We start from the raw sequence: 21,281 nt of genomic DNA, 5'->3' as shown, positions 1-21,281 counted from the left end.
TAAATGGTATTATATTAAACTAAAGTTTCTGCATTGCCAAAAAAACAAAAGAGAGAGAAAGAATGAAAACACAATCCACAGAATGGAAGAAAATACTTACAAATCTTATAACTGAAAAGAGGTTAATAACCAACAGATACAAATAGAAAATAATATATAATTTAAAAAATAGCAAAAGGATCTCAATAGACTTTTTTTTCAAAAAAGTTATATAAATGACCAACAGGAGCATTATAAAGTGCTCAACGTAAAAACTCAGGGCAAAGTCATTATGTTGTTGTTTTTGTTGTTTACCTCTGAAAAACACAGCAAGATATTACTACCTATTAGAATATATACTACCAAAAAATTAAAACTAACAAATTTTGGTAAATATTGGGTAAAATGTGGAACTTATGCACTGTGATAAGGATATAATTTTGTATGGAAAACAGTATGGAGATTATTCATATTATTAAAAGTAAAATTACCATATGATTCAGTAATCCCACCTCTAGGTATATATCTAAAGGAAACGAAGTCACTATTCGAAGACATATCTGAGCTCTTATGTTCATCATAAAATTATTAACTATAAGCAAGATATGGAAATAACTTCAGTATCCATTAATGGATGAATGAATAAAAAAGTATGGTAAATATATACTATGGAATACTACTTAACCATGAAAAATTAAGAAATACTGCCATTTACAACAGCATGGATGGATCTTGAAGGTATTATACTAAGTGAAATATTTCAAAGATTTTATATATTTTTTTAATTTATGTATTATGATATCCCTTACATACAGAATCTGAAGGAAAAGCAAACTAATGGAAACTTAGAGTTGAGTTGACAAGAGGTGAACCTGGGGTGGAATAAGGTGGTCAAAGGGTACAAACTTGCAACTATAATATGAAAAAGTTCTGGGGATCTCATGTACAGCATGATGATCATAGTTAATAATATATACATACTTTTTTATTGTGCTTCCCTTTATTAAACTTTGCATATATCACATTCTTACAAGTTGAATGTTTATAGCAATCTTGTATAAAATAGGTCTGCTGCCACCATTTTTCTAAACATTTGTTCATTTTGTGTCTCTCTGTCACATGTTGTTAATTCTTGCAATATTTCAAGTTTTTTCATTATTATTGTATTTGTTATGGTGATCTGTGATCAGTAATTATGACTCACTGAAAACTCAGAACTAGTTTACTTAAGGCATATACATTGTTTTTCCTTAAAGACATAATGCTTTTGAACAGTACAGTATAGTGTTTATTTTTTATATGCACTGGGAAACAATTTTTTATTTGCACTGGGAAACCAAAAAAAAATAATAATGATTTGACTTAGTTTATTGAGATAATCGTTTTATTGAGGTGGTCTGGAACAAATCCCACAAGACCTCTGAAGTTTATCTCTACTGTACTATATACATAAAAGTTTCTAAGAGAGTAGATCTTAAAATTCCTTACCATACATGCATAAAAAACAGTGGCAACTATATGAGATAGTAGATGTATTAACATTTTTATGTAGATTATATTGCAATACAGATGTATGCCAATTTATCAGATTGTACAAAATTTACACAATGTTAAAAGTTTGCAGTGTTATAAGAAATCATTTCTTAAATTTACAAATTATAATATGTCAATTATTTTTCAATAATGCTGGAAAAAACTTTTTGAAGAATTAATCTATTTTTCAAAAAAGGAATTAAGGAAGTAGAAACTGCAACTAACTCTGAAATAATGAAATACAAAATCCATTTTAGTTATATACACTGTGACAAACACTATTAGTTAGTTTAAATGAAGGAATACTTATGAAGCATGAAGGATGGTCTATAAATAAGGCTGAAATAGCTCAGTTTTAAGGTTTAAATTTAAAATCTTCTTTTGAAATACTAAACTGACCACCCAGTTTTCCAAACATAAATGTCTTAACTGCATGAATTTATTTCATACAACTCTATAATCTAGTTTCATAAGAAAGCAGCTTGCAAATTTTGAATAAGACAGACTTGCTTAAGTTTCTTTATGTTCAACAGTAAAGGACACTTCCCTAAAAATAAATAGAAGAAAAATCAGCATATTTATTATAATTATTATTCATAATAAGATTCGTATTGAATTAAGGAATATATATCCTCAGAGGGGGTAAAGTAAAATGAAATTTATTTTGGTAAATGTGTCTATGAATAGTCAATACAATGCCTCAATATAAATGAATATTATCATTTGAACAATTTAATTACTATTATTAGAATTATTATAAGTATAAAAATAGCTATCATTTTAGCATGGAATATGAGACTCTCGTGCTCCATGCTTCATTACATCCACACAACAACTCTGCATAATAAGTATTATCATCACCATTTCATGGGTGAAAAAACTGAGGCTAACACATTTAGATAACTGGTTTATGATTACATGGCTGATAAAGATGTATCACACTAATTTAGGCTTTATGATTTCAGAATTGTACTCTTTCCACTGCACATTCTATTACTCTGTAAATACTTGGCTTGTTTTCATTTAGTTCTTTAATTTTATTCATGTGGCGATGGCTTAAAGCTTCATTTAAAGGAAGCTTAAAAAATTCATTCAGCCAAAATCTCCCAAGAATTAAAAATGTCATGGATCTAATGTAGACATGGATATCATTAGTTAATGGGTAACTATATATTTTCAACTCTAGTGAGATAACAATCAGAGTATTTTTCTAAGTTTTAGTCTCTGAGTGTTCAAACGAACTTTGTTAAAATAGAAATATTTAGACAAAGGTGATCAAAAGTCTGGATCAGGTCTCCTTAAGATAAATATTAGGAAACTGAGGAAACAAATGGAGATTTGAACACTGAGCTATGATATAATGAATGGTTTAAAGTATTTAGTAGAGCATAGAAAAGCCCTTTAAAGCCTGGTCTTAGCCTAGCATTGCAGCTTCTTGGATATCTGTCTAACTATCATCTACCTATCTATCTATCTATCTATCTAGATATAAATTTGAAAACTTTTTTAGACAGGAGGGGATGAGGTGGACAGAGCGCGTGCTCCTCTCTTAGGAAGGAGTCTGGGAAGAAAGCATGCCTTTCCTGAGCCTCTGGGCCCAAGGAGAGGCGAACATGGCACCCGTGAAAGCAAGGCCCAAGAGGCACCAGCTCTCCCGAAGCTCTACTTCCCTGACGCGACTGAAGCCTTGCTGAGGAAGCAGCAGCGAAGTGCTCTTCGCTCCAAGCCAAAGCCTCTGCGAAAGCACAGCATTCGCTGAGAAATGTTCTGCGGGCTGCTGCTGCTTGCCTGAGCCCAGTCTCGCGGTGGGAGAAACCCACATACAGCGAAAGCCTCTTTGCCTGGGCATCTCCCCTGGGAAAGCACAGCGTTCCTTGGGAAATCAGAGTTTGGTTTGGGGATGCTGCTGCTGCTTGCCTGGGCTAGTCTCCGCAGCTCGGTGGAAGATACCCGCATGGAGTGAAATACCCTTTGCCCTAGCATCCCCTCTGCCTGAGAGAGAAGCCAAGTGTGGGGAAGGCACAGCATGCCACCCCCGGAGAAGAGAAGGAGCCGTTGGCCTTGGGGTTGGGAAACGCTCGGGAAGCAGGATAGCCTGCCGTGGCACGAACAGCAGGCCGGTGGCAAGACAAGTGTCACCCGCTCCCTGTGCGTACAGATGGAAGCCTGGCTGCTAAGGAGACATGAGAGGACGACTAGGGCAGGGTCGCGTGCTCCCCTCTGAGGAAGGAGTCTGGGCAGAAGGCAGGCCTGTCCTGTGCCTCTGGTCCCAAGGGGACAGCATCTCCTTGGACACCTGTCCCAAGGGCAGACTTGGGCTTGCCACCATGTGCCATACCCGGAAGTTGCAGAAACAACCCCATGGAGAAATGGGTGCACTATCTAAAAAGAGATTAGTGAACTTGGACTGGAGTTAGTAGACATGGAAGAAAATAAAATATTACAGAGAAGAATACTCTGTGGTCCACAACCTAAACGGGCAGGGATTCCCATCATTTGGATCCCTGTAGCTTTACAAAAGTCATTTAAATTTTTGTATCTCCAATTAAAGTTGATTTCCCAGAACTTTTTCAAACATCTCTTGTAAAGTATTGTTTCCCAGAAAGAAAGGTATTTTGCACATGTATCTGCCTTTGTCTCTGGTCATGATCTCAGTCAGGATCCTGGGATCGAGCTCCATATCGGGCTTCCTGCTCATTAGGAAGTATACTTCTCAGTCTCCCTCTGCATCTACCTCCCCCTGCCCCACTCATGCTCTCTCTATCAAATAAATAAATACAATCTTTAATTTTTTAATTAAAAATAAGATAAATAAAATAAAATAAAAAGTCTGGTCTTACTTCCCCATTTAGCTTCTTTTTTTTTTTTTTTTTTGAGTTGTATTTAAAGCAGCATGAGAGAAGATGGGGCTCTCAAACTTAAAAAAAAAAGGAAAAAATTGAGTTTTGTTAGGATTTAAGATCTTGTCTGCTAGACAAAAACGTTGGCTTTGTTAACATGTGAAAATTAACAAAAGAGAATAAGATAGAATTCTAATAATTTTTGTAGAAATTAAAAATTTCCTCCAACCCAATTACATAGATACCCATTAAGTAAATTCATTCCAATGTCCCAAATCAACCTTTTCTAATAGTAATGCATCTGTGTAAACAGGGTCAACCCAAGGAATAAATAAATATTATTATTTTTTTCCTGTCTCTTCCACAGTCACATCTGGGTATATTGGTAGCAAGCCAATTATTTATAAGACATGATATCATAAGGAGGGTATTCCGTCCATTTGGGACAACTGAAAATCATTGTATTTTTATCTTGGTGCAGTAAATTGAGATGGCAAAGTGTGGGTTATGAATATATTTTATTTTTTTTTTACTGGGAAGAAGAGATTAGAGATATTGGTTATCCAAGAGAGACTGACAGGTGTTGATAGTAGCCAGGTAAATATCCATCTACTTTTTCCTTTAATATCAGGAAGCACTGAGGGATTGACAACAAGGAAACTTAAAACAACATCAAATATTTTATTGTCTCTTTTCTAGTTATATTGTAAGAATATGACAAAGTATCAGTCGTACAAGCTATCATTCTCTTTTACCTCTATCTTTCTGCCAGAAATGTGGGCTTAATAGTGAGAACTCCGACAGCAATGTTTGCAACTGTGAATAAAAAGCCATGAAAACCTCTAAGATAGTTCACTTGACTTTCTTATTTTTATTTTTATTTTTATTTTTTAAAAGATTTTAATTTGTTTATTTGACAGAGAGAGGTTACAAGTAGGCAGAGAGGCAGGCAGAGAGAGAGAGGAGGAAGCAGGCTCCCTGCTGAGCAGAGAGCCCAATGCGGGACTCGATCCCAGGACCCTGAGATCATGACCCGAGCCGAAGGCAGCGGCTTAACCCACTGAGCCACCCAGGCGCCCTCACTTGACTTTCTTAAGACTCTGAACCAACATCAGAAAACACTATCTGTAGTCTTCTTGTTAAATGAAAAAATATGGTTAAACCACTTTTGACAGTCTACTACATACAGCAAAATGTAAATCTTAATTGAAATATGTCCTCTCAGCTGTGCTTAAGCAACTGAGTCGTGAGCTTTTCAGGTTTTCAGTCTGAAAGAGTACACCTCTGGTGCTCTGAAAGGGAAGAGAAAGGACACCCTGTTCTCCATATAAATTAAAGAAGAGAAATCTGTGCATTTAAGTGGGCCATATAAAATTTATCAAGCAATTACCTCCTAACTCCTTCCTATCCAAATTACCTGATATGCTCTCCCTACTCCTTTATTCCATGTTACTGCCTTTCCCAGGATTCTGTCTCAAATCACAACATGTCTTCTGTTATTTCCTTCTTGCAAGCTAGTTTTGTTTTCTCCATCTAAAAAAATCAACAATCATTGTGTATTTCAATTCCCATTTTCCTCAAATGCATTGATTCTTCTTATCTATTACTCTTTTCTCATACTCAGTGTCTTTGTCATTATGGGGTTTGTACTTTGCTTTTCCCCATCCTTTACTGCCATTATATAATCAAATCTAATAACTTCTTAGAGAAAGTTAAAAATTCCTGCATTGCCACACGTGAACACAAAGTCACTGATTTTTAGCAAACCTATAAGATAGTCAGACATCCATTCAATTTCTTTTTTTGTTAAGGTTTTATTTATTTATTTGACAGAGAGAGTTGACAAGCAGGCAGAGAGGCGGGCAGAGGGAGAGGAGGAAGCAGGCTCCCTGCTGAGCAGAGAGCCCGATTTGGGGCTCGGTCCCAGGAACCTGGGACCATGACATGAGCCAAAGACAGTGGCTTAACCCACTGAGCCACCCAGGCGTCCCTCCATTCAATTTCTTAACTGAGTCTCAACTGCATCCTGAGTTCTAACCTAAACCTAAGTTCTACTTCTTACACGTTGTTATATGACCAAATTCTTTCAGTTCAGTATTTTGTAACATTTAAATATTAATCAATTGATGCTTTGTCTGTGTATTTCTATGAAAATAATTTGAATACTGTAGATTTATTGTTATATTTATAGATTTATAATCAAAGTTTCATCAGTTGAAGTTTTTGGAAATTTCAGATATAATGATTAACCTAAAATGATTCTTCCTCAAATCCCTCTGATATCAAGGCTCAACACCTGATTATAGCCAAACCTGTGGTGGATAGTTCCATGGGAAATTGCAGTTACTTAACACTGATAGCATCTCGTGTTCTCTCTCTCATTTTAGAATGTCTCCAACACAACCCAACAGTGTAGGAAGAGAGTTAATGTCCTCTGAGGACAGCTCTCAGTGAAGTGGAAATAAGAACCATAGATAAAATTGTCAGTTTTCAGGTCTTCATGAGGACAACTTAAAGAAGTTTCTCAGGACCTTTCAGTAAAAGCAAGCCTTCATTTTCTATCCACAACAATTATATCAACAATGTACCTCTTTGACAAAGTTGCTTCTTCACTGTATCACTTTCCCATTCTTTTCTACCTTGGATAATCTCCCAGATAAACTAACAGTACTCAAATCCTTTGTCTTACTCTTTGCTCTCAGGATAAATGGAGCCAAAAGACTTAGATTAATATCAAGTTCTGAATGGGATCTTAGAGCTATTTCTGTCCAGATTTTCATAAACATAGGGACCTTGGAATTATCAGGCTATAAGTAAGTTCTAAATGGAGGGGGCAAAAGCAAAAAGTAGAAATTTTTATGTTTGATTTTTAATCATGATTAATTGACTTTATTGATTATTAAAAATACTAACATTATAAAAGTGTGGATCTTTGTAAAACAATGTCATAATGTAAGAAATAAGTTGCATAGTCCTTTGGAGAATATTAAATCAAGTGTTCAGGTGCCATCTAATTTCTTGTTTAATCCAGAGCTTTGGTGTGCATTATCTTGGAATAGGATTTTGAAGTCCAGACAGACTAACAGAAAACTGATCCAAATGTGTGTGTTTATATTTCTGCATTTGTTGTAAAAATCAAAGTGTGATTGCTGGTTTAAAATGGTAAAACTATGTGATTTGGTGAGTGCTGTGAAGTGTGTAAACCTGGTGATTCACAGACCTGGGGATAAAAATATATGTATATAAAAAATATATGTTTATAAAAAATAAAAAATTAAAAAAAAAAAAAAAAAAAAAAAAAAAAAAAAAAAAAAGAATAGGATAGGCTCTTAATCTTAAAAGCCTGCCATGCTTATAAGAAGAGGAAAAGAAACGCAAGGAGAGACACCCACACAAAGAACATCATGCTGCAATAGAGGTATAAATTGGGGGTATGCTTCTATAAACCAAGAACTGCTGACAAACAACAGAAGCTAAAGAAAAGGCATGGAACAGATAAATTCTCCCCTAGAACCTTCAGAGAGAGAATAGTTCTGATGACACACTGGTTTCAGTGCCCCAGCCTCCTGGATGGTGAAAAAATAAATTACCTTAATTTGAAAAAAAAAAAAAAATAAAAAAAAAAAAAAATAAAATGGTAAAACTAATAATGTTCATGGACTCTATTATAAATTTTCTAATTGTATGGGAAGAATCCAATAAACATAGAATTAATTGATTTGCAAATCCTCAAAGAGCTATAGGATCAGGTAGTGGTATGTTCTGATTCAACAGCATCAGAATGCAGCATTTTATATGTGTGGCTAATGGATATTTTCATGAATGTTTGCTAGCTTGTCAGTCAATACAGAGAAATATTAGGTAGGGTAATTACTCACAGTTGTGTTTAATAAAATGAGAGAAAATTATCAAATGACACTAATAATAATTATCCTATAGCAGGCTAAATAATTCAATGATAATTACAATTATTAATCTAGCTTTCTTCCCTGATTATGACTCTTCTCTCCTTTATCATAATGGGAGTAGCAGATTGTCTGCAATAAATTGTGAAAACCCAGCAGTGACTTTAGCAGTGAAGGCCTCCCATCAATTTTGATAGTTTAAAATGATTCTGGTTGGTCTTGAGCAAATGTGTCAATTTTTTTTTTCTGTGTGTGTCATAAAAGAAAGAAGCAATAGTAAATTCTTGCTGTTATTCCATGGAGCCAATAAAATCATACTGCCAACAAGAGGTTGTTGACACTGTAAGAGTAGTTAACTGTCTTGAAATACTAGGCCTGGAAATAAAATTCCAATATTTCACATAACCTCTTTTTTTTTTAAAGAAAAAAAACAAAACAAAACAAAACAACTATACTTCTTACATTTAGGGCCCTGCTGTTGTGTAACTATTTTTGAACATGTCTGCTGTAAGTGTATATATATTTTTTTTCTGTGCAATAAATTCATTTAGAGGTAAATTTGGATTGCAAATTATTTTGGGGGAGGCATGGTATTTGTGGCTAGTATTACAAGTAAAAAGGATTAAAAGAAAGAAGAAAAACATTTTTTATTACAGCATATTTACATCTGTCCAAAGTACTTATTTACTATAATACTGACTAATGTATAATACTGTACACAAAGAAAGAAGTTAAATGAGTTATAATTCAGTTGAAGTATAGCTGGCCATTTTAAAACTTACCACTGAATCTTTCTGGTATGAAATGTGATATCAGGCAATCTGGTCCAGTTCATTACATCAGGTCATTTGTATGTTCTTATTACCATTTTGATTGCATAGCACATTTTATAACCCAGACATTTTACAATGGAACTATGATGCATGTATTTTCAAAAGTATAGACATACATGAAGCTATGAGGTCAAAAGAGATGAATGTCTGTAGTAACATATAGACTCAACAAATAAAGGTGTCCAAGGCTCTGAGTGAGATTTATGAATATTGTGTAAGATTAGACCAACATGTGGTTTTGATATAAATAATCTGTTCTTACATTAGAATTACAGTCGTTGAGTACAGTGTTGAAAATGGCAGATAGATTTTAGCTATCGTTGCTCACTAGGGAAAATGGAAAAATGTTTAGTTTGGTCAGATTTTCACTTAACTTCAGAAAAATCTTACGTTTGAGAGAACCCTTCTGAAATAAGAATCCTTAAAGACATAACCCCCTTGGCACAAGTTTTCAAGAAACTTTTTGATGTTGTAGACAATTATATGGCACAGGTACTGTTCTAGATGTTTCATGCCAATAATATGTAAGCCATACCAAGGCTACATATACATACAGAGATGTTCCACAGCTTACAAGGGGGATATGTACAGAGAAATACATAAAAAATTGAAAATGCATTTAATACCCCTAAACTATCAAATATCATAGCTTACCTTAAGCTTATTTAAACATACTCAGAACACTTACATTTGTCTGCATTTGGGCAAAATCATCTTAAGCAAAGCCTATTTTATAACAAGGTATCAAATATCACATGCAATTTATTAAATATTACACTAAAAAAAGAAGTATGGTAATATTAGAATGGTTGTAAGAATATCAGGTGTTCACCCCTGTAATCTTCTAGCTGACTGGGAGCCGTGGCTCACTGCCCCTGCCCAGCATCACAAGACGGCACCATACCACAAGTCACTGGCCCTTTTTATAAAGACCCAAATTCAAAATTCAAAGTGTAGTTTCTACTGAATCACTTTCACTTTCACATCATTGCCAAATATATCGTAAGTTGAATCATTGTAAATCAGGAGCCATCTGATTTGAAAGTTAAATCACAGTTTAAACTTCATATGAATAGGAATAACATACAGAAGAGTTCTGTATGTTATTCCTATTCATATGAAGTTTAAAGTCTAGGTAATTAACTTAATATTTTAGTGGCTATTACATAGATAGCACTATGTTCCAGGCAGAGTGTAAGAAACAAATATTAAATCAACCATATTCTATCCATTCTAAATGAAAATAATTAATCAATCATAATAAATCCTTCTATTTATGGAATATCAACTTATAAGCTTTCCTCCATATGAACAATGCCAAATACCAGAATAAAGGGTCCATCTAATACAAATAAAGGATAGAATTAAAGAATTCTGGTAAGCCATTTAATTTTGAAAAATGGTGCTATATTGTTGCTGAGTTGTGGTTTTCAGTTCCATAATATCTGATAAGTGTAGAAGTAACATGAGTGTTACGTGAGATGAGAAATGGTATATAATTAAGATATTTTTAAAGGTACAGATAAATACAAATTTGTAAACATAGCATTATGGAGGAATAAAAATAAATGATAGCTACACACTCTAAAGTGAATAAATCTTGGAAAGTTAATAGAGAATTAAAACAAGGACAGTGCGAAAGTATGGTACATTTTTATGAAGTTCAAAAAAATTCTGTGAAACCATAGAAGGACTTAAAGATACTATTATGTATTTAATATTGTAAAAATTATGCAAGGAAATAGCAAACATAAAATAACCAAAGCATACAAACTTGGGTAGATACAATAGTTGTGATCATGTTCTACTTCATAAAGAGATGAGTTAATAGATAAATAGAAGTAACTAGACTTTTTAGAAGTTACTAAAACTTTGCCTGTTATTTCTTAGTAATATAAAATATATGGTTTTCTAACAAAAACGCTTATCTTAAAAATATTTAAAAATAAAATTCAGGCTACTCATAAGGTTCTATTTACTTTTCCACTGAAGGAAAAGCTGGTTGTTGTAGTTGTAGTTGTTTGTTTGTTTTAGTCTCCTCCTAGTTGTTATTATTATAATGGGAATGAGGAATGTTAGATTGAAAAGTGAATTATTTTATAGACAAAAATCATTACTTGATTCACCTCCTGGTACAGCAGATGGAACTCCTGAAAACATGCCCTTTTGCCTTACAGAAGAGTAACAGTTATGCTTAGTTCTGAAACATGCTTGGTGGTGGCCCTAAATAGTGACACCATAGTAAACATTTTGAATATTTGAAATTAATTTTTATAGTCATAGGGCTCCAAAAGGCACTGCTGGTATCTTAGCAGGTATTTCAATAAAGCTCAAAGTTGCCTGACTGTTTAAAAATATTAACAAGGCACAAAACATGGCAGAAGTATTGTCCTCAGATATTATTTTTTTCCATATGCTCCTGATTCCAGACATGACAAGTTATTTTTTTAAATTTTTTATAAGAGATTTTATTTATTTATTTGACAGAGAACACAAGTAGGCAGGGTCAGGAAGAGAGAGAGGAGGAAGCACGCTCCCTGCTGATCTGAGAGCCCGATGTGGGACTGGATCCAAGGATCCTGGGATCATGACCTGAGCCGAATGCAGAGGCTTTAACCCACTGAGCCACCCAGGTGCCCCCATAACAAGTTATTTTTTTTTTTACAGATTTTATTTATTTATTTGACAGAGAGAGATTACAAGTAGGCAGAGAGGCAGGCAAAGATAGAGAGGAGGTAGCAGGCTCCCCGATGAGCAGAGAGCCCGAAGTGGGGCTCCATCCCAGGACCCTGAGATCATGACCTGAGCTGAAGGCAGCGGCTTAACCCACTGAGCCACCCAGGCACCCGACAAGTTATTTTTGATAGATATATATACAATGTATTTTTCAGTTATCAGAAAAATGGTTCTGCTATTTTTAAGGTTTTTAAAAAATTACAAATTTTTTTTAATTAAAATTTTATTTTTTAATGTTTTACTTTTCTTTTCTTTTTTTTAAAAGATTTTATTTATTTATTTGACAGAAAGAGATCACAAGTAGGCAGAGAGGCAGGCATAGAGAGAGAGAGAGAGAGAGAGAAGCAGGCTTTCTGCGGAGCTGAGAGCCCGATGCAGGGCTCGATCCCAGGACCCTGAGATCATGACCCGAGCCAAAGGCAGCAGCCCAAACCACTGAGCCACCCAGACGCCCCAATGTTTTACTTTTCAATATACTACTTAGAATATAAAACCTGTTCCATTTTGTAAGAAGTTTACCATTTGAAAAATGGTAATTTTCTCATTGTGTCTTCCCCTCTCATTGCTTTATTTTGAATAAAAAATTTCACAATAAACATAACGGATGCTTTCCTTTTGATGGTCCCTCTGTTGGTCATATTGTATATGAGCCATGACAATTAGTTTTACAAAATTTATTGATGTTTGTTGATATGTTTTATCATAACTAATTTTCCCTCCCTTATCTAGATTCCCCAGCTTTCAGACAAGTGGACACTTCAATAAACCCTACCCAAGGGATGTATCAAGTACTTCTTAGACATTCTCTCAGATCCTTGCGGTCTCATTTTGCCTAGGGATTTGCAATAGGTTCTGCCAGAGGCACCACTGTGACAACTGATGTCCATGGTCTATCTCCTGCTAAGCTCAAGAGATCACTGGTTTCCAAGTTTATCTATACAATTAATGCATTCCAGCAAGTTCTTTTTTTTTTAATATTAACAAACTTATTTTAAAGTTTATATGGAGAGGCAAAGAGTCACAATATTCAACATAGTGTTGAAGGAGAACAAAGACTGAGGACTGACTTCAAAGATTACCATAACGATGGGGTGCCTGGGTGGCTCAGTGGGTTAAGCCTCTGCCTTCGGCTCAGGTCATGATCCCAGGGGCCTGGGATCGAGTCCCCCATTGGGCTCTCTACTCAGCAGGGAGCCTGCTTCTCCTCATCTCTCTCTCTGTCTGTCTCTCTGCCTACTTGTGATCTCTCTCTCTGTCAAATAAATAAATAAAATCTTTAAAAAAAAAGTATACCATAACGATAATTGTAAGCAAGATATTGTAATACCACAGAAAGACTAGATTAAAGGAACAGAATATATATTATCAATTATATTTTATATTTAATATAAAAGCAAAAGCAATACAAGAAAGCAAAATACAATCTTTTAAACAAATGGTTCTGGAGTAATGGTGAAGTTAAATGTAAAAATATAAAATAAAAATACAATAAAATAATAAAATAAAATAAATCCAGCCAGATATCATACACTCTTCACAAAAATTAACTCAGATTGGATTATAAACCTAAATATGAAACATGTACAATGTAATATAGAAGAAAATTCAAATGACTTTGGTTTTGGAAATAACTTTAGCTACAAAAGCACAAGCACTGAATTTAAAAATGTCTACTCTGTGAAACACAATGCCAAGAGAATGGAAAGGCAAAGCACAGACTATGAGAAAAAATTTGCTTAATACACATCTGGCAAAGGACTGTTAATCAAAAATACACAATGACCCCTTAAATCTCAACAATGGGGGAAAAACCTGATTAAAAATGAGCCAAAGACCTTAGCAGATACCTCACAAAAGAAAATATTACAGATGGCAAATAAGCATATAAAAAGATGCTTCACATCATATGTCATCAGGAAAATGCAAATTAAAAAAAAAAGAGACACCAGTACATACCCAGAATCCAGAACACTGACAACAGAACACGAAATGTTGGTGAGGATGTGGAGCAACAGGAATGTTCTTTCATGTCTATTGAGAATAAAGAATGGAAAACAACTTGGCAGTTTCCTACAAAACTAAACATATTCTTGCCAGATGATTCAGCAGTAACAGTTCTTGGTATTTATCCAAAGAAGATGAAATCTATACCCACAAAGATGTCTATAGTAGTTTTATTCATAATTGACAAAAGCTTGGAAGCAACCAAGATGTCCTTCCATAGGTGAAAGGTCAAATAAAGTGTAGTACATGCAAACAATGGAATATTATTTAATGCTAGAGAAATGAATTACCATGCCATGAAAAGATATGGATATAAATATTTAATAAATATTTTATTTTAGGCTTCTACCAGTCTATCAATAGTATTAGTAGATTTTAACTGTGAATGCTCAGCATTCACGAAATTACCTAATAAAATGTTTTGGGTTCAATATTTTAAATACTTCAACCTGTATGATTATATTCCTAATAATTTTGAATTGGGGTAAACTTTAATTTTTTGCAACTTGTTTCTTATTGCAAAAGAGCTCAATGAAATTTTAGAAAATAAAAATTTACAACAAAAAAGTTTAGTTTACTATTGCCAAATAATTTAAAACTTTACCTTATATTCAAATACATATATTTTTCTAAATTGATTTATATGCTACTAAAAACAAAAACTTTTAGTTATACTAGATTTCATATCATGCAGTCAATGCCAGAAAGCCATCTGGTGATGACTTGTCTTAAATAGAGTTAAGATGGGTGTTATTACAATGCAAGATGGAAACAAAGATAGTATAACAATTTAGTGTTACATAACTTTTCTGTTTTGATCAAGTTACTAATCTACAAAGGCTTTTATCTGTGACAGACTTGGGAATTTAACAAAACTTTTAAACTAGCATGTGCGACTCATTCCTAGAAAACAACACAATCAATAACACTTTATTTAGATTAAATCATGACTATTTCTCCATTTGAATAAAAAGGTAGCAACCCCAATAAGTTTATTGAACAGGAAAAGTTGAAATGCTATAATGCTCCTAAGGAATTAAATGATCCAGTCATGGACTACAAAAAAGGGATATAAATTACCGAAGTGTTTGTATAATTGGAATGTACAACTGCCCATTATCGTTCAATATTGTAGGCTTGTACAAGAACTCTATAAAAGAACTCCACTTCTATTAAGCCATTCATTTAGCTTTTAAAATATCCACTTAATACAGGCTTTTTACTCATTTGAACAGGCAGCAGGGCTCTATTCTTATTGCTTACATCTAAAGGATAGACGTCTAGCGTAAGAGGTAATGCCCATAAAGGAGCACAATAATAACAACAAAATACAGTTTAGTGAGCCCTTACAATCTGCCAGCTACCTTTCTGAGAATACTTCAATTAATAAAACATATAAAATACCTGACCACAAAGAGCTTACATTCTTTTGAAATATAATAGTGAAATAAACCAATAATAGAGGGGCACCTCGGTGGCTCAGTCCATTGAGTGACTGCGTTTGGCTTGGGTCATGATCTCAGGGTCCTGGGATGTAACTCCCCAGCAGGCTTTCTAGGCAGTGGGGTGTTTTCTTCTTCCTCTGCACCCCCTCCCAATTCTCTCTCTCTCTGTCTCCAATAAGAAAATAAACCAGTAATAGAATAATGATTGATGGTTGATGGTGATAAGTGTTACAAAGAAATACAAGAAAGGTAAAAGCCATTGGAGAATGCTGGGAGGAAAGTTGACTTTATTTTGTGTTGGATGGTTATATCTCATTTATGAGATGTTATTTGCACAAAGACCCAGGAAGTGAAGGAGGGTGTTATACACATATTAAAGGAAAAGATTGCTCTAGGCAGAGCAAGTAAGTATATAGACTTTGTGTGAACAGCTGGTCTGTTACTTTTGAGGAAAAGCAAGGAGGCCAATGAGGAGTTCATAGTGGTGGAGAGAGGAAGAACGTATAGATGCGTGACCTTCTAGTACATTGAAACGCCTTCAGTTCTTATTTAATATGAAAGGGGAAGATACCAAAAGACTTTCGACAGCAGAATAAAATCATCTGACTTGATTTTTAGGTTAAGTTGCTGTACCAAAATAAATTTGCAGGGAGAAAGGAGTGCAGTATGTGTGGAAGTGGGGTTATCAATCAAGTCAATAATTCAGGAACATATGATGGTGTTTTTAGCATGCTGGGTGGTAATAGAAGTGGTGAGGTATGGTTTTTATTTTGTATATATTTTGATGGTGAATATTCTGGTGAACAGGATGGAGTATGTGCAGGACAGACAATATCAACATTTATTTTACCTGCACAAACAGAAGGGTGGAGTCTTCATTCCCTGATATGGAGAGAACTCTGATTTCAAATGTTCTTTCTGATTAAATGGCATAGTGATGATGCGGATTTAGTCAGACAGTGAAAGAGAGCAGTAAGCATAGTGTTAAGCGGTAAGAAATTATAATACATTTGAACATCAAAAAACGTTGTGTTGGATCATCTGTTTATGTGAGTAAATAAATAAATAAAGCTTCCTGGGGTTCTGATAGAGGTAAAGACGACTACTATATGATCCAAAGGGGCACGTGCACCAAATGTTTAGGGCAGCAATATCCACAATAGCCAAACTATGCAAAGAACCTAGATGTCCATCAACAAATGAATGATATATATATATATATATATATATATATATATATATATATATATATGTAAGAATACTATGCAGCCATCAAAAGAAATGAAATCTTGCCATTTGCAATGACATGGATGGAACTAGAGGGTATTATGCTTAGCAAAATAAGTCAACCAGAGAAAGACGCTATCATATGATCTCCCTGATATGAGGAAATGGAGGTGCAATATGGGGGACAGGAAAAGAGTAAATAAAACAAGTTGGGATCGGGAGGGAGACAAACCATAAGAGACTCTTAATCTCACAAAACAAACTGAGAGTTGCCGGGGGGGTGGGGAGGGTAGGGAGAGGGTGGTGGGGTTATGAACATTGGGGAGGGTATGTGCTGTGGTGAGTGCTGTGAAGTGTGTAAACCTGGCGATTCACAGACCTGTACCCCTGGGGCTAATAATACATTATTAGCCTATTACTCCTGTCCAGATTCCGTCATAAGCTGTAACCCTTACCCCCCACCCTCCCTGCAAGACTCACTGCCTTCTCCTTTGTCCCTTTCCTACTGGCAGGATCCAGCTGCCTACCTGAGGCCTTCACCCCTTGAAGTTCACCTCTCTTCCCCTTCCTCTTCCTCCTCCTTACAACCTGCTCATGAAAGAAAGGCACAGAGAGGCAGATACTTGCTCGTGGCTACTTCCTTCCCTCCCATATGTTGGACCAAGACCCCTCCCTGGCATCTGGTACTGCCTGGACGTCGAGGGAGTGGGAGATGAGGCCTGCCAGTGAAAGGTGTGGGAGCTTTCCTGTTTTGGTTTTGTCTGCTTAGCATAACATGTAAGACTGAGTTCTGGTGGCAGGGACCTAGTCCTTGGGGCTATAGCACTAGCGAGGGGAGGTCAACTGCTCTGGGCCTTGGCTAAGAGCAACCCCTGCTTCAGAGATATGGTGCCAAGGGCTTATTAATTTTGATACTAATTTGCTTTGCTGACCAAATACCAAATACCTGATATCAAAAGATAGGAAGGCAAAGACTGGAAGCAGTGTTGTGACCATGGGGTCCAGCCCCAAACTATGAAGAAAACACAGAGTGTATAAATCTGAGTAAGTATATATTTACACACCTCTTTAAATAGGATGTTATCAAAGATTTAATCAATGGGTAATATGCTCCTCGTGGCTGGGAAGCATCAGTTGCCATATATGAAAAACAAAGAAAAGAGGTGTCTGGGTGGCTTCCTCCATAAGTGTCCCTTCTTTTCAGGTCATGATCCCAGGGTCCTGGGATGGAGCCCCACATCAGGCTCTCTGCTCAGTGGGAAACCTGCTTCTCCTTTTCCCTCTGCCCTGCTTATAGTTCCTCTTCCTGTCTCTCTGTCTGTCAAATAAATAAAATATTAAAAAAAAAAAAGAAACCAACAAAATGTTTTTAAAAGGTCTTTTTTTTTAAAATTTTCTAGGGGTGCCTGGATGACTCAGTTGTTTAAGCAGATGTTTGCCTTTGGCTGAGGTCATGATTCCAGTGTACAGGGATCTAGCCCTGCATGGGACTACTTCCACCCCAAGGAGCTTGCTTCTTCCTCTCCGTCTGCACGTGATTTACCCCGCTTGTGTGCTTCCTCTCTCTCTCTCTCGCTGTCAATAAACAAAATAAAATCTTTTACTAAATAAATTAATAAATAAATAAAGTTCTAAACCTACTTTCAGTTTAGGTCACTTAACAAAAATTGCTACTGTTTCATTAAAAAAAAAAGAAAAGATAATTTAGAAAGATGCTTCCAGAGCTAAAATGCTGTTTTTTTTTTTTTTGAGGATTAAATATAGAAGTGCTTTATAAAGTAAAAGAAAAACTATGGTATATTAACACTAATCACACTATAACTTTGGTGGTTATATCAAGATAATGAAAAGTGATTTTAAAGCAAATTTCATTATCAGACATAAAGATAAAGTCAAAATTACAGAAGAGTAAAAGGATGAATTCATCAGGGAGTATAATAATTCTTGACTTTTAATACTTAATAACAGATTTGGGGATATATAGGTAAAAACTAAGAACAAAATCATAACTTCTACCTTAGAAGAGAAATGGAAAAAAATTGCAACACCTTTTTTTTAAGATTTTACAGACAAATGGTCATCAAATTGGTAAGATATGTAAGACTTGAACAAAATTATCAACTAACTAGATATGCTTGATATTACAGAACACTCCCAACAACCGCAGACTACATATATCTTAAGCCATGATTTTCTTTGCAAAGGTCAACATTGATAATGTTCTAGTCATACCTCCGTGTACCAGGAAAGAAGTAGCACATTTCTTGAAAGACACAGCTATCAAAGCTCCATTGAGACACCGTAAAGATGGAGACGGGATTTGCAAATTATATATCTGATAATGGACACCTACTCTGATTATTTAAAAATGAATAAAAATAAAAAACCTTACTAATAACCAAACAGAGTATCCAATTTTACATGTGAAGAAAATTATTGCAGAGACATGTCACCAAAAGGATATGGATGGCTTATAAGCACATGACAAATTTCTCAACATTTAGACATTAAAGAAATACAAATTAAAATCATAATGAGACATGCTTACATATCTATTAGAATGGCTAAAATTATAAAGGCTAATTGTACTTCGTCTGAGCTAGATTGAGAAGCAGCAAAAAATCTAAACTGTTGTTGGCATATATCATGATACCACCACTTTGGAAAATAGTTTGGAAATTTTTTTTAAATGCAAAATATGTTGCAGTTACACGAATAGCCATTTTACTTCTAGGCTTTTAACCAAGAGAAACAAACCCCATGTTCGTACAAGGACTTGTATATGAATTTCATAGCAGCTTTATTTTTAAGAATTGAAAACAGTGGAAATGTTCATCAATGTCCATCAATAGAGCAAAGACAAATTATGATCTATTCATTAAAGAGATTACTCTTCAACATCAAAATGAACTATTTACAATTGGAGATTCTCAAAGTAATGGTGCTGAGAAAAGAAAAGCCAGGCAATGAATAGTATATACTGTGTGATTCCATGACTATTAAAAAAATCTAGAAAATACAAATTTATATATAGTCACAGTCATCAAATATATTGGTGTGATTTTAGTGCCTTCTTCTGTGCTCCCATAGCTTCCTACACTTGGATCTCCGAGCATTTGTTACACCATGTGAAAATATGAACTCTTTTTCTTTATTCTGTCTTACTAGAATAAGAATCCTTGAAATTTTATGGACATTTGAACTCTCCGTTATTAGCAGAAATTCTATCACACAGTAAGTTTCCAAATATAAAAGCCAGAGTTTTACAATGACTTCTAAGCTTTTACATGATCTAGCCACTCATTTAACCTCTGTGACCTCTTTCCCTGCTACTCTTCAGTCACTCAAAGTGGCCTCCTTGCTATTCCTCAGATATGCCAGGCATGATCCAACCTTCAAGATAGCCAATTCCTTTGTCTGGAGTGACCTTATTGCTGATAGTTCTGGGCAAATTCATCACCTTTCCATACCTTTGTTCAATTGTCAGCTTCATTGTAACTACCCTGATCTTCCTATTAAAATTCTTAACTCCCCATCCCCTGCCTAGCAACCTTGATTTTTCTCATCCTGATCTAATTTTTCTTTTTCCCCATTGTACTCATCATTTTTGAATGCACTATGCAATTTCTGTTAAGGTTTATAGCTTTTAATTGTCTCACCCTTTAAATTAAAGTTCTACAAAGCCAAGTATTTCATTTACCAGTGTAGTCTGAAGTAATATCTGCCATATAATAGGTTCAGTAAACAATTGGTAAATTTCAGAAAAAATTAATGTTGAGAGTATAGTGAATTTCATAAGTCATTTCAATATTTTTTTCCAAAAAATAAACTATGTAAAACATACCTTAAATTTAATTTCAAAATATTTTATAGCATATAATGGACAATATACATAAGCCTTAAAGAAACAATCATATAAATAACCATTTCAAACCTACTTAATAATTGCATAATACCACACTCCTAGATCCCCTCTGAATGCTCTAAAATAACCCTTCAAAGGAAATACATTTTTTTTTGCCATCAATTTTTTAATAGTTAATAATGAAAAAATCTGAACAAAATGAATTATTCTTCCATCCCTTAAAAAATATGTGGGAAAACATTTTTTTTAATTTTTTATAAACATATATTTTTATCCCCAGGGGTACAGGTCTGTGAATCACCAGGTTTACACACTTCACAGCACTCACCAAATCACATACCCTCCCCAATGTCCATAATCCCACCCCCTTCTCCCAAACCCCCTCCCCTCGGCAACCCTCAGTTTGTTTCGTGAGATTAAGAGTCACTTATGGTTTGTCTCCCTCCCAATCCCATCTTGTTTCATTTATTCTTCTTCTACCCACTTAAGCCTCCATGTTGTATCACCACTTCCTCATATCAGGGAGATCATATGATAGTTGTCTTTCTCTGCTTGACTTATTTCGCTAAGCATGATACGCTCTAGTTCCATCCATGTTGTTGCAAATGGCAAGATTTCATTTCTTTTGATGGCTGCATAGTATTCCATTGTGTATATATACCACATCTTCTTGATCCATTCATCTGTTGATGGACATCTAGGTTCTTTCCATAGTTTGGCTATTGTGGACATTGCTGCTATAAACATTCGGGTGCATGTGCCCCTTTGGATCACTACATTTGTATCTTTAGGGTAAATACCCAATAGTGCAATTGCTGGGTCATAGGGCAGTTCTATTTTCAACATTTTGAGGAACCTCCATGCTGTTTTTCAGAGTGGCTGCACCAGCTTGCATTCCCACCAACAGTGTAGGA

The 21,281-nt window shown here is 35.0% G+C and overlaps 1 protein-coding gene across 2 annotated transcripts in view; it reads left to right on the top strand.

The window, feature by feature from the left end:
- LOC131816542 (conserved oligomeric Golgi complex subunit 2-like) overlaps nucleotides 1–21,281 on the top strand; it is a 199,809-nt gene that overhangs the window by 45,012 nt on the left and 133,516 nt on the right. The gene's annotated exons all lie outside the window — the stretch shown is intronic.

Source organism: Mustela lutreola, chromosome 15, assembly GCF_030435805.1.
Source record: "Mustela lutreola isolate mMusLut2 chromosome 15, mMusLut2.pri, whole genome shotgun sequence".
Classification (NCBI taxonomy): domain Eukaryota; kingdom Metazoa; phylum Chordata; class Mammalia; order Carnivora; family Mustelidae; genus Mustela; species Mustela lutreola.
This window is presented reverse-complemented; position numbering and strand designations above follow the sequence as displayed.